The sequence below is a fragment of the Phacochoerus africanus genome, chromosome X, assembly GCF_016906955.1.
Source record: "Phacochoerus africanus isolate WHEZ1 chromosome X, ROS_Pafr_v1, whole genome shotgun sequence".
Classification (NCBI taxonomy): Eukaryota; Metazoa; Chordata; class Mammalia; order Artiodactyla; family Suidae; genus Phacochoerus; species Phacochoerus africanus.
Genome location: NC_062560.1, coordinates 25,054,541 through 25,066,496, shown reverse-complemented (window position 1 = coordinate 25,066,496; position 11,956 = coordinate 25,054,541). Strand labels below are relative to the sequence as shown.

General features: G+C 36.4%; 1 pseudogene; it reads right to left on the bottom strand.

Moving 5' to 3' along the window:
* Window positions 1–9,098: 9,098 nt before the first annotated feature.
* On the bottom strand, window positions 9,099–9,275 carry LOC125118991 (uncharacterized; annotated as a pseudogene).
* Between the last annotated feature and the right edge of the window lie 2,681 nt (window positions 9,276–11,956).

Genomic DNA, 11,956 nt, shown 5'->3' with positions numbered 1-11,956 from the left:
TGGCAGTGGGTTAAGGACCTGACATTGTCTCTTTTAGGATGTGGGTTCGATCTCTGCCCTGGCTCACTGTGTTAAGGTTCTGGTGTTGCCCTAAGCTGTGGTATGGATCACAGATGCTGCTCAAATCTGGTGTTGCCATGGATGTGGTGTAGGCCTGCAGCTGCAGCTTCATTTCGATCCTTGGTCTGGGTCTATATGCCACAGGTGTGGCCATTAAAAAAAGAAACACCAGGAGTTCCCGTCGTGGTGCAGTGGTTAACGAATCCGACTAGGAACCATGAGGTTGCGGGTTCGGTCCCTGCCCTTGCTCAGTGGGTTAAGGAACTGGCGTTGCCATGAGCTGTGGTGTAGGTTGCACACGCGTAGGTTGCAGACGCGGCTCGGATCCCGCGTTGCTGTGGCTCTGGCGTAGGCCGGTGGCTACAGCTCCGATTCGACCCCTAGCCTGGGAACCTCCATATGCCGCGGGAGCGGCCCAAGAAATAGCAACAACAACAACAACAAGAAGACAAAAGACAAAAAAAAAAAAGAAACACCAAATTTGTGGTAAGTCACCTGATTATAATTTACCAAGACAGATATTGGGTCTTCTATGAAATAAAGGCTGCATGCAATTACACAAACCTCAAATTTATTATTTTTTCAATTCTTCAAAAATATTGTTTTCACAAAAATAGATTTCCAATTACATAACCATAGTTTTTCCATGTGGTCTTCTCTGTGATTAGGCGACTCATTACTATTCTATTAATTAGTGCAGTGATTTTTCAACCTCAGCTGCACATTAGAATCACTTATGAAGCTTTTAAAAATACCATTCCCAGGGAAGCTGAACTCTGAACCAATTACCTCAGAATCCCCAGGGATGCGACCCAGGCATCAGTCATTGTAAAGGTTCCCCAGGTGATTCCGGTGTGCAGCAATTTTGAGAATCACTAGTTTAACAGAAGTTGCATGATTTGCCCTCATAACAGATGATGTGAAATCTCTCATAGAAGCCACTACACCCCTGAATGCTGCAGCATGCAAAGTAGGAAGCAACATTGTTTTGTTTTGTTTTTTAAAGAAAGTTATCATTTTAAATGTAGAAGAGAAATGAAAGAGAAGGCTCACCTGTTAAAACATAATCCTGGATCTTCATTTAGGCACAGAGCCTGAGAGGCTGGTGGTAAAATTTATTTACTCAGGAAAGGTTGGCATCTGATAAGCAGCTTCATCTAAAGTTGGGATTTGCCTAGAGCAATAACACAGCTAATGAAGACAGAGAAGTATTAAATCACAAGCCCAGTGATTTATGTTTTGATTGACTTCACAGAATTGTGAGTGCTACATTTTAAATCTGATCCTCACCATCTTTATATAATCAATTACAGCCTAAAATAATCATTTCTGCTTATTAAATCTGAACTGGGGAATGCAAATACACGTATGTGAATACAGATTAGAACTTGAAGATAAATGGAAACTAATGCTTCCTGTATATTTGATTTCTCCTTCCAGCAGAAAGAGTAACTCAATTGCATGTTTAATCTTCCTTCATTAATTGTACATTATACTTTTAGATGTTCCTTTAATATCTATGACTCAGGATGTTGTACATTATTATTCTACACAAGGATAATCTTAGGAGATTTTGCATGATTTCCTGGGGCATCAGAATAAATTTTTCAGAGTGATATTTTTTCATGTAGTTTCCAATTCATAATGTTTCCGAATTTATAAAATTTTCTTAATCACTTAAATTGTTCCTTAATTTGTTATTGTTTCTGTTCTGTTCAACAAATATTTTTGATAATAAACCATATCTCAATATTATGGTCATACTTTAGAGTATATAAGAAAAATATACCATTGGTTTTGCTCCAAAGGATCTTAAAACATGTTGAGTCAACACATGATATTCATGAGGGCACAGAAATATATAAAAAATAAAATATACAGAGAAAAGTGGATAATAGGTAAAAATCGAATTCATTCATCCTGTGGACTAGGGCTTGTGTTTGGCTTTGGGCTTACTTACATCAACAAGATAGAATGACAAGTGCCTTCATAGGCTTCACTGACATGCCTGCTTGAGTGTGTGAGTATGTATATGGCAACACAAATATTATATGTGTGTGTTCACTAAAACTTGATCATAATGGAAGTAAATGCACAAAGTACAGGCACTTTAAGAGTATTTTACCAGAGGACCTATTCCTAATCTATGCTAGAGCTTGTGAAAATCAAGACCAAGTGAAACTACTGTATAATATTTGTGGCAGAGATTCAGAATAGGAAAGGAACAGAGAGGAAGTATGCATGGTAAAATGTTTCTACCAGAGGGTAGCGGGTATATTGTCTTTGGTACAATAAAAGATATCCAAATAAATATTAGAAATCAGGAGGCAAGGTGACCAAAGTGATGCTGAAGAGGGAGGCAGGAGAGTGGTAAAGCTCAGCCAAAGCAGACTAATATTACAACTGGGCTTTGTGAGTGCCCTGCGCTGTTAATGATTTCAGCAACAAAAGCTTGGTGCCTGAGTTGGGCTGTTGGAAGGAAGGCATTCCAAATACCTTCAGGTCTCAAAATGCCCCTCTTTATAGGAAACCACTCTCAATTCACCGGGAGCACACCTGTTCACCACAGGTCACCAAGTCTGCGTGCAGAGGGATCAAGCAGCATCAAGCAATCCAGACATGCTTGCTCTGGTCCCAGGGGCTGGTAGATGAGGTCACGTCCCGCCAAACCAAAAAAGCTGTATGAGTATGAGCTTAACTTCCCAAGAGACATTCCCGCTGCTCTGAATTTGAACCCCAGGAACTTTTCCCATCCCAAAACACATGGGTCTCCTCCCACTGCCAAAGTTTACAACTACCCCCCAAGATTACCATAATTGCTTAGCTGTTTGCCTCTCAGTGCTCAAGGGAGAAAGTTATGGCAAAGAGAGGTCCGGGATCATCATTGCGTTGACAGTTTTAACTAATGATCCCTCTGGCCAGGTGCCGAATTTGGAAAAGCTCATAAGCACATTGAGGACTTTGAATCTTATTCTCCAACCCCAGTAGGTGGTCTTTGAAGAATTTTAAACACAATCATGATTGATTTTGTATTACAATAAAATGTAATTCTAGCTACAGTATAAAGACTAATTAGAAGTTCTAACTCAAAATGTCATGTATAAGAATATACTTCTCTCTCTTCTACTTCAAATGCATAGAAATAACAGAAAAGTTATGCATCTTAACAATCCATAACCAAGATAGGATGTGAAAAAAGAAATAATGAGGAAACTGAAAAATGAAAAGCAGAGGGGAATAGTTCACATTCCATGAAGGAACTTCTGCTACAAAATAGCTAGAAATTTTGGATTAAATATTCAACAAAGTCAAATGCAGAACAGAGTTTACAGCAAATTAAGAGGAAACCCCCATAGATTTTTAAAAAAATGAATAGTAAAGAAGAACCTCAGTGGTGTTAAAAGGTAAATGAGGCACATTAAAATATTCAGGAGTTTATTTGCACATGCAATGATTCGGATTGGGCAGCACCAAATTAAAAGCACTTAGTAACACTCTACCATAGGAAGCTGGAGAGAGATTTTTATAGAGAAGACGAGTACAGAAACAAAGCATGGACATTATTTAATGGGCTGTAGCTGCAGTGGTTACTTTATTTGACAAAGCCTAATGGGCTGTTTATCACTGGTTTTTCTGAAGTTTCATTTTCTAGGATTTGAGTAAGTTGGTTCTGGTTTCGGTTTTGGTTTGCTTACCTAGGCTCCCCAGGCATTAGGGCCAACTCAGTCTGATGGCATCCTTGTTTAATTGCTTAAATGCAGTGGTAAATGAGTGCAGAATCTTTGATTGCCCTAAAATAGTTTATTGGCTTCATTAACCAATGCTTGAATTGTAATGGCTATGGATGGAGAGAATTTAAAATAAATGCATACATGAAATCCCCCAAAAAGTTTGTCTAAGAAAAAAAAAATACACCTTCAATGTAATATTAGGGTGGGTAATAAATTGCTGGCAAGCAAAGGGAGAGGAAAACAAAGTTTATGTTTACGAATCTGGAATTTGGGCAAAAAAAAAAAAAATGACCTAGGGCCAGTTCTGTTATTTCAATTCAAATGCTCTAGTTTTATATTTAACTTGTTCATAGTATAAGGAACCGATTTATTCTTTATCTTTTTTTGTGGGGAAGAGGCTTCAAAATATACTTTAAGTTTATTAGTGGAGACCCCAAATGCTCTCTGTCCTTGTCAATATTGTTTGCATCAGCCCTTACATTGAACACTATGTATGTGGAAATGCTCTGAGCTCCCTGTGGGGAATTTATCATACGTAATACCAGTGAAAATACCTCACTGTTATAAACCTGGCTCCATGACAAAGTATAAAGAGCTCCAGGGAAATATCTCACCATCCTTGTAAAATCATAACATCTTAGAATGGAAAGAGTCTTTAGTGATGATCTGATTCAATGATCTGATTCAAATGATTAAATTACAACCTACCAAAGCTAAATAGAGCCTAACTCCTTCTTTAGGGAATAATTTAGCATTGTGGAGGGAAAAAAGGGACTTTTCTTAATCGCTTATTACAGAATTAAACATGGGTCCAATTACTTGCAGGTGTATTTCAAATTAAATTGGACAACTAGTACTCTTTCTTCTAATTCTCATATCACTAGTTCTTGAAACATTGCAATATCATGTCTTCAGGCCTATCAAGAGAAAAGATAAAGGACAATCAGAATTAGTTGATACTAGTCACTGAAAGAAAACTGAGCAATGATGAACTGTATCTACTGTCAGACACGGCTTAACTTGCTTAGTTGTCTCATCCATTATTCTTTAGGAAGGATGTTGAGCCCTACTATTCACTCTATAATATGTGAAAAAATTTTTTGGTCACGTATGAGTTTTGTGGATTACATTGTATGACCAAAATATTCATTTCTAACAGTCACAAATTACCTATATACAAAATCCTAAGAATTTGCACCATGTTATCACCTTTCAAATCACTTGAGGAAAAAAAAAAAGAGAGATAAATGATGCAACATAATATAACTTCTCTCTTCAGCTTACCATCCTATGCTATCACTATATTATGATTGTTGTATAACATATTTTAATACTGTATCTAAACAAAACATACTTTTTTCCTGGGAAAAATTTCATATGCGTTTTTGAGGATAATGACTCTATAAGTGTGAATCTAAACATATACATTTATTTATATAATGAAAGATTAGAGGACACTTGTATTTCCCTTCAAGGTTTCTCTGCATGCAAAAAACAATTTTAGCCAATACTTGAGAACAAACATACCGTAATTAGTAATGCCAAATCGTATGTCCAAAGGATGGAGAATATGTGTGAGGAGTTGATGAATAATGATTAATGGTGATTATGATGATTAAGAATAAATGATAGGTCCTGGATATTTTGGGGTTCTCACCCCTCCCATTTGTATAGCAGATGACAAATGCAATGTACAGCTGCATCACAATTAAATGCCTTTTTCCTTTGTAGAATTAGAAGCTTTTTTGATACTATTTAATATGCTGGGTCTATAAGGCAACTATACACACAACTGATCCAATCTGTAACATTAATTATTTCACCAAAATTGTGGAAAATGACACTGGTCTATTTAATTTCTAAAATCACAGAAGATAGTCATGATATATGGATTAGTGCTTTAAAATAACAAAAATATGATCCAAATTTATTTAAACTATTAAATTTTACAACAAAGAAGAATGTTTCTTGTCAGAATTGAAGAGATCGATTATTCCCTTTTCGTTTAAGGTATTTATGAAAAGGCAGAAATGCCAGTTTTTGGCATTGATGCTCTCTCGGAATTAGTTCTATCAACACCCCTACAGGTGGCACAAGAGAAACAGATTGAGAAGTTTGTTGATAATATGGGGTCATTCCAAAATCCTATTTTGGCTGTCCTCGTCAGCATCATTTTAAGCCCCTGGATCTGCCTCATAAAATCTTTTTGATTTGGAAAATAATTGTTCTGAATCCTGCCATAAAAATAAAAATGCTGTTTTGTAACAAAAGTATCTGTTAAATGTCAAAAATGTGTCATGTGTTTAGAAGAGTTGAAATGCTCCCATTGGTTCAAGAAGATGCCAGCTGTAACTTAGGTGACTCACAAGATAGGTAATGATCATGGGTACACATACTGCTTTTGTTTCCACTCTAGACTGACTACTGGGATGTGTACCAGGAAACAGTCCTAATACGAATTCTGCTCACTTCCTGAAGATTTTTAAAATAACTTATTTTTTTAATCAAGTTTGGTTTTTCACATTTATTGTTTTGCTAACATAATGGTCTCTTAAACTTGTCATGGATTTAGATAATCAATTAATTAATTTCATCTTGCTTACTTTTAAAGCCTCAGTACTTATCACATGGTAAATAGTATGTACTAAATAAATGCCTACTGAGTGATGATAATGAGTGTGTAAGTTATTCTATTAATACAGGCAACTCATATTTCACAAGGAATAATAATAACGCTTTTAGCACATTTTCCAATGTTGTTATTGGTAGTTAATAAAAGTATCATGATCATTAGTATCTGCCCCATTGGGATATTGGAAGACGAGTAGCACAGAAAAGGCCATTACTTTGAAAATCCTAGCCATCCACCTGACTCAATTTCTCTCTGACTCAAAACTGGTTGTAAAGCAAATCTGTATAAGCTATGATAGACAATTCAGGCATCATAATTAAAATTGACCTCCTCTGCCCTTTGTCTATCATGTGACTCTTTTTTTTGCATAAATAAATAAATAAATAGCCAAAGCTTTTATCACATTCACTTAAACGTCAAGGACTCTAATGATTATTACTCTCAGGGTAAAGCTTTATCAGAAAAATGTAGGATTTGGAATACATTAAATAAAAAATAATACTATATATATTTTTTTATTTTGAGCTTTGCAGTATTCTAACACCATAGCAATTTATTTTAATTCTCTGTATTTCAGAAATTAAATGCAAGTATAACAGTAACTCTGGTTTCTCAACAGGAAACAAAGAAACAAAAAAGTAGCAAAACAATTATCAAAATAGGATAAATGAAAATGGCATCTAGGATTAAAGCATCAGCCTTTAACAATGCAAATCCAATGATAAGCCAGGTGTTTGTGACACAGTCTGGTGTCGGTGAGGAAAGATGGGAGGAGCAGAATTAATCCTGTAAAATTTAAGATGAAAAGAAAAAGAAGAGATCAGAAAAAGAGTATAAAGGGACCAGGTGTCTGGGAGATCCTAAAAGATTAATTTCAAGGTCTAGCCAGATTGAAACCTGTGTAAAATTTCCCAAATTATTATACAATCAAAATTAGTGCACATTAGTAAAAAAAGAGTCATATATCATAATTGTATCTATGCAGAAATAAAAACAAAAAACTTTTAATGTTGTGAAATAAGAACAAAAAACTTTCAATGTTGTATACTTTATATGACTTGATCCCTGTCCCTACTTCCAGTGTAATATTTCAACAACCACCTCACTGTAGACTCTCCTGTAATAAGGAATTCTTTTCAGTTTGACTGAACCCCTTTGTTTCCCAATATTGGATCTTTTCAGACTGTGGTCTGTCTAAAATACTTCCCTCCCAGCCTTCTCATATCCTTGGGTCATTCCTATTCACTCTCTGTAACTCAGAATCACTTTGCAAAGAGTTGACTGACCAGTAAAACTGTGTTGTATATCCCTTCCATGTTCTCATATATCAATCCAGAGTTTATCATACTAGACTGTACCTCAAGATATGCTCTCTGCCATAATATGCCTCTTAAGTTCTGTGAAGGGAGGAGATACATTCAGTAATAATATCTCTCTTCTTCATTATATACCTAATTCCTTGCACAGTGCCTGTTTCATATAGTAAATGCATTTATTGATTTAAATCAAAATTGAATAGTAAAGAAAGATGGAAATTCAGTAAGTATTCATTAACTACTTAGTCTAGAACCCAAATAACTCAAAAGACTCAAAAGCTAACACTAGGCATAGAGACACCAAGACAAAAGTTCAGCTGTAGGGGTTCAGGAATTCAGATTGGCAGTTGGGCAGGAGAACAATTTTACCATGTATCGGCCTGGGCAGTGGGATGGGAGAAATGGTCATTCTATGGTAGAAAGGGGATCCAGAATATAGTAGCAGGTAGAATTGAGGAAAACCTAGGCTTTAGACAGAAAATGTTTTGTGCTGTTGTTTTCAGGACCAATTGACCTTTGATCAAAGTTGAAGAGAAAAGAGGATGACATTTAGCATTTGCCCTGTGATTAAAATTATTTGAGGAGTTCTCCCATGGCACAGCAAGCTAAGGATCTGGGCATTGTATTGTCATTACCATGGTGCAGATCTGATCCCTGGCCCAGGAACTTCTACATGCCTTGGGTATGGCCAAAGAATTTTTATTTAATAAAGTTTATTGAAATATAATTTACACATAGAGAAATTCATCTTTTTCAGAGTACAGTTTATTTATTGAAATATAATTTACACAGAGAAATTCATCTTTTTCAGAGTACAGAGTACAGTTCTGTGAGTTTTAAAAAATGTTTTATATAGCCATGTAATCATCACCATAGTCACAATATAAACCAGTTCCACCACTCCATCACTTTATGTGTCTTTGTAGTTATCCTTCACCCTCACCCACCTCCACTTCTGGCAACTAATGATCTGTGTTCTGTCCCTATAGTTGTGCCTTTTCCAGAATGTCGTATAAATGGAATAACAAATTGTGTGGCCTTTGAGCCCGCCTTCCTATAATTAATGTGCATTTGTGATTCATTTGTGTTTTTATGTGTACATATTAGGGTTTGTTTGTTTTTTTTTTTGGCTTTTTAGGGCCGCACCTGCTGCATATGGAGGTTCCCAGGCTAGGGATCCAATCAGAGCTACAGCTGCTGGCCTACACCACAGCCACAGCAACATGGGATCTGAGCCACGTCTGTGACCTACACCACAGCTCACGGCAACATCTGATCTTTGACCCACTGAGCCAGGCCAGGGATCGAACCTGCAACCTCATGGTTACTAGTCAGGTTCATTAACCACTGAGCCACTACGGGAACGCCAAGGTTTTTTTTGTTTTTGTTTTTTAATTCCATAAGCACAAATTCAGCAGTCAAGTTTCCCACACTTGGGAAAATCATAGAAGTCAGAACAATTGCAGTGCAATGGGTAAGATTTGCCTTGGGGAAACCAACTTTGTGATCATGCTGTTTATGCTGTCAAGCAAGTATGTATTGGATTATCTTGTATTGCTGAGCCATATTCTTCTGCTATATATATCACAGATTATTTATCCATTCTCCCATTGAAGGCTATTTGGTTTGCTTTCAGTTTTTGGCCATTATTAATAAAATGAACATAAATACTCATGTACTGGTTTCTTGTGTTAAGGTAAGTTTTTTACCCCCTTCAGGTAAAATACATATTTGCCTTTAGCAAAAGTACCAGACTGTTTTCCAAAGTTGCTGTGATATTTGTTATTTTGAGCAGCGGTTTATGAGAATTACAATTGTTCCACATCCTTGCCAGAATCTTGATATTGTCAGATTGTTCTATTTTGTTTTTCACTTTATTATTGTTCTCTAACATTTCTAATCAGTGTCTAGTGAATGATGTTTGATGGTGGCGTAATGATACTGAGTATCTCCTTTTCTCATGTTCAGTGTTAGTCATATCTTTTCCTCACTGAAGTGTTTTTTATTTTTATTTATTTATATAATATTTCTTCCACTTCATAGCATGGTGACCCATGTACACATACATGTATACATTCTTTTTTCTCACATTATGTGTTCCATCATAATTGACCAGACAGAGTACCCAGTGCTACACAGCAGGATCTCATTGCTCATCCATCCCGAAAGCAACATTCTGCATCTATTTACCCCAAGCTCTCAGTCCCTCCCCTTCCTCCTTGGCAACCACAAGTCTATTCTCCAAGTCCATGATTTTCTTCTCTGTGGAAAGGTTCATTTGTGCTGTATATTATATTCCAGATATAAGTGATATCTTATGGTATTTGTCTTTCTCTTTCTGACTTATTTCACTCAGGATGAGAGTCTCTAGTTCCATCCATGTTGCTGCAAATGGCATTGATTTGTTCTTTTTGATGGCTGAGTGGTATTCCATTGTGTATATATACCACATCTTCCTGATCCAATCATCTATCAGTGGACATTTGTGTTGATTCCATGTCTTGGCTATTGTGAATAGTGCTGCAATGAACATGTGGGTGCATGCATCTTTTTAAAGTAGAGTTTTGTCCAGATATATGCCTAAGAGTGGGATTGCTAGGTCATATGGTAGTTCTATGTATAGATTTCTAAGGTACCTCCATATTGTTCTCCATAGTGGTTGTACCAGCTTACATTCCCACCAACAGTGCATAAGGGTTCCCTTTTCTCCACACCCCCTCCAGCATTTGTTATTTATGGACTTATGAATGTTGGCCATTCTTACTGGGGTGAGGTGGTATCTCCTGGTAGTTTTGATTTGCATTTCTCAAATAATCAGTGATGTTGAGCATTGTTTCAAGTGCTCATTGGCCATCTGTGTATCTTCCTTGGAGAAATGTCTATTCAGGTCTTTTGCCCATTTTTCAATTGGGTTGTTAACTTTTTTGCTGTTGAGTTGTGTAAGTTGTTTGTATATTTTAGAGATTTAGCCCTTGTCTGTTGCATCATTTGAAACTATTTTCTCCCATTCTGTAAGTTGTCTTTTTGTTTTCTTTTGGGTTTCCTTTGCTGTGCAAAAGCTTGTCAGTTTGATTAGGTCCCATTGCTTTTATTTCTGTTGCTTTGGGAGACTGACCTGAGAAAACATTTGTAAGGTTGATGTCAGAGAAAGTTTGCCTATATTCTCTTCCAGGAGTTTGGTGGTGTCTTGTCTTATATTTAAGTCTCTCAGCCATTTTGAGTGTATTTTGGTGCATGGTGTGAGGGTGTGTTCTGGTTCTATAGATTTGCATGCAGCTGTCCAGGTTTCCCAGCAATACTTGCTGGAAAGACTGTCTTTTCCCATTTATATTCTTGCCTCCTTTGTCAAAGATTAATTGACCATAGTTGTCTGGGTTTATTTCTGTGTTCTCTATTCTGTTCCATTGGTCTGTCTGTCTGTTTTGGTACCAGTACCATACTGTCTTGATTACTGTGGCTTTGGAATATTGCCTGAAGTCTGGGAGAGAGATGCCTCCTGCTTGGTTTTTGTCCTTCAGTATTGCTTTGGCAATTCTGGGTCTTTTATGGTTCCATATGAATTTTTGGATTATTTGTTCTAGTTCTGTGAAAAATGTCATGGGTAATTTGAGAGAGATTGAATGTGTAGATTGCTTTGGGTAGTATGGCCATTTTTACAACATTAATTTTTCCAACCCAGGAGCATGGACTATCTTTCCATTTATTTACATCTTCTTTAATTTCCTTGATTAATGTTTTACAGTTCTCGGCATATAAGTCCTTTACCTCCTTGGTCAGGTGTATTCCCAGGTATTTGATTTTTTGAGGTACAATTTTAAAAGGTATTGTATTCCTTTTATAATATTTCATTGTTAGTGTACAGAAATGCGACTGATTTCTGAGTGTTAATCTTATGTCCTGCTACTTTGCTGAATTTGTTAATCAGTTCAAGCAGTTTCTGGGTTGAGTCCCTGTGCTTTTCTATATGTATGGTATCATGTCATCTGCATACAATGACAGTTTTACCTCTTCTCTTCCTATTTGGATGCCTTTTATCTTTTATTTGTGAAGTGTTTGTTTAAATCTTGTCCACTTGTGCTTAGGTTGTTTATTTCCTTCTTATTATTTATTGAGTTTTAAGATTCTTTTATATATCTGAGATACAAGTCCTTTACCAGATATATGTTTTGCAAACATTTACCTCAATCTGTGATTTTTCCTCTCACTGTGTTAGCAAA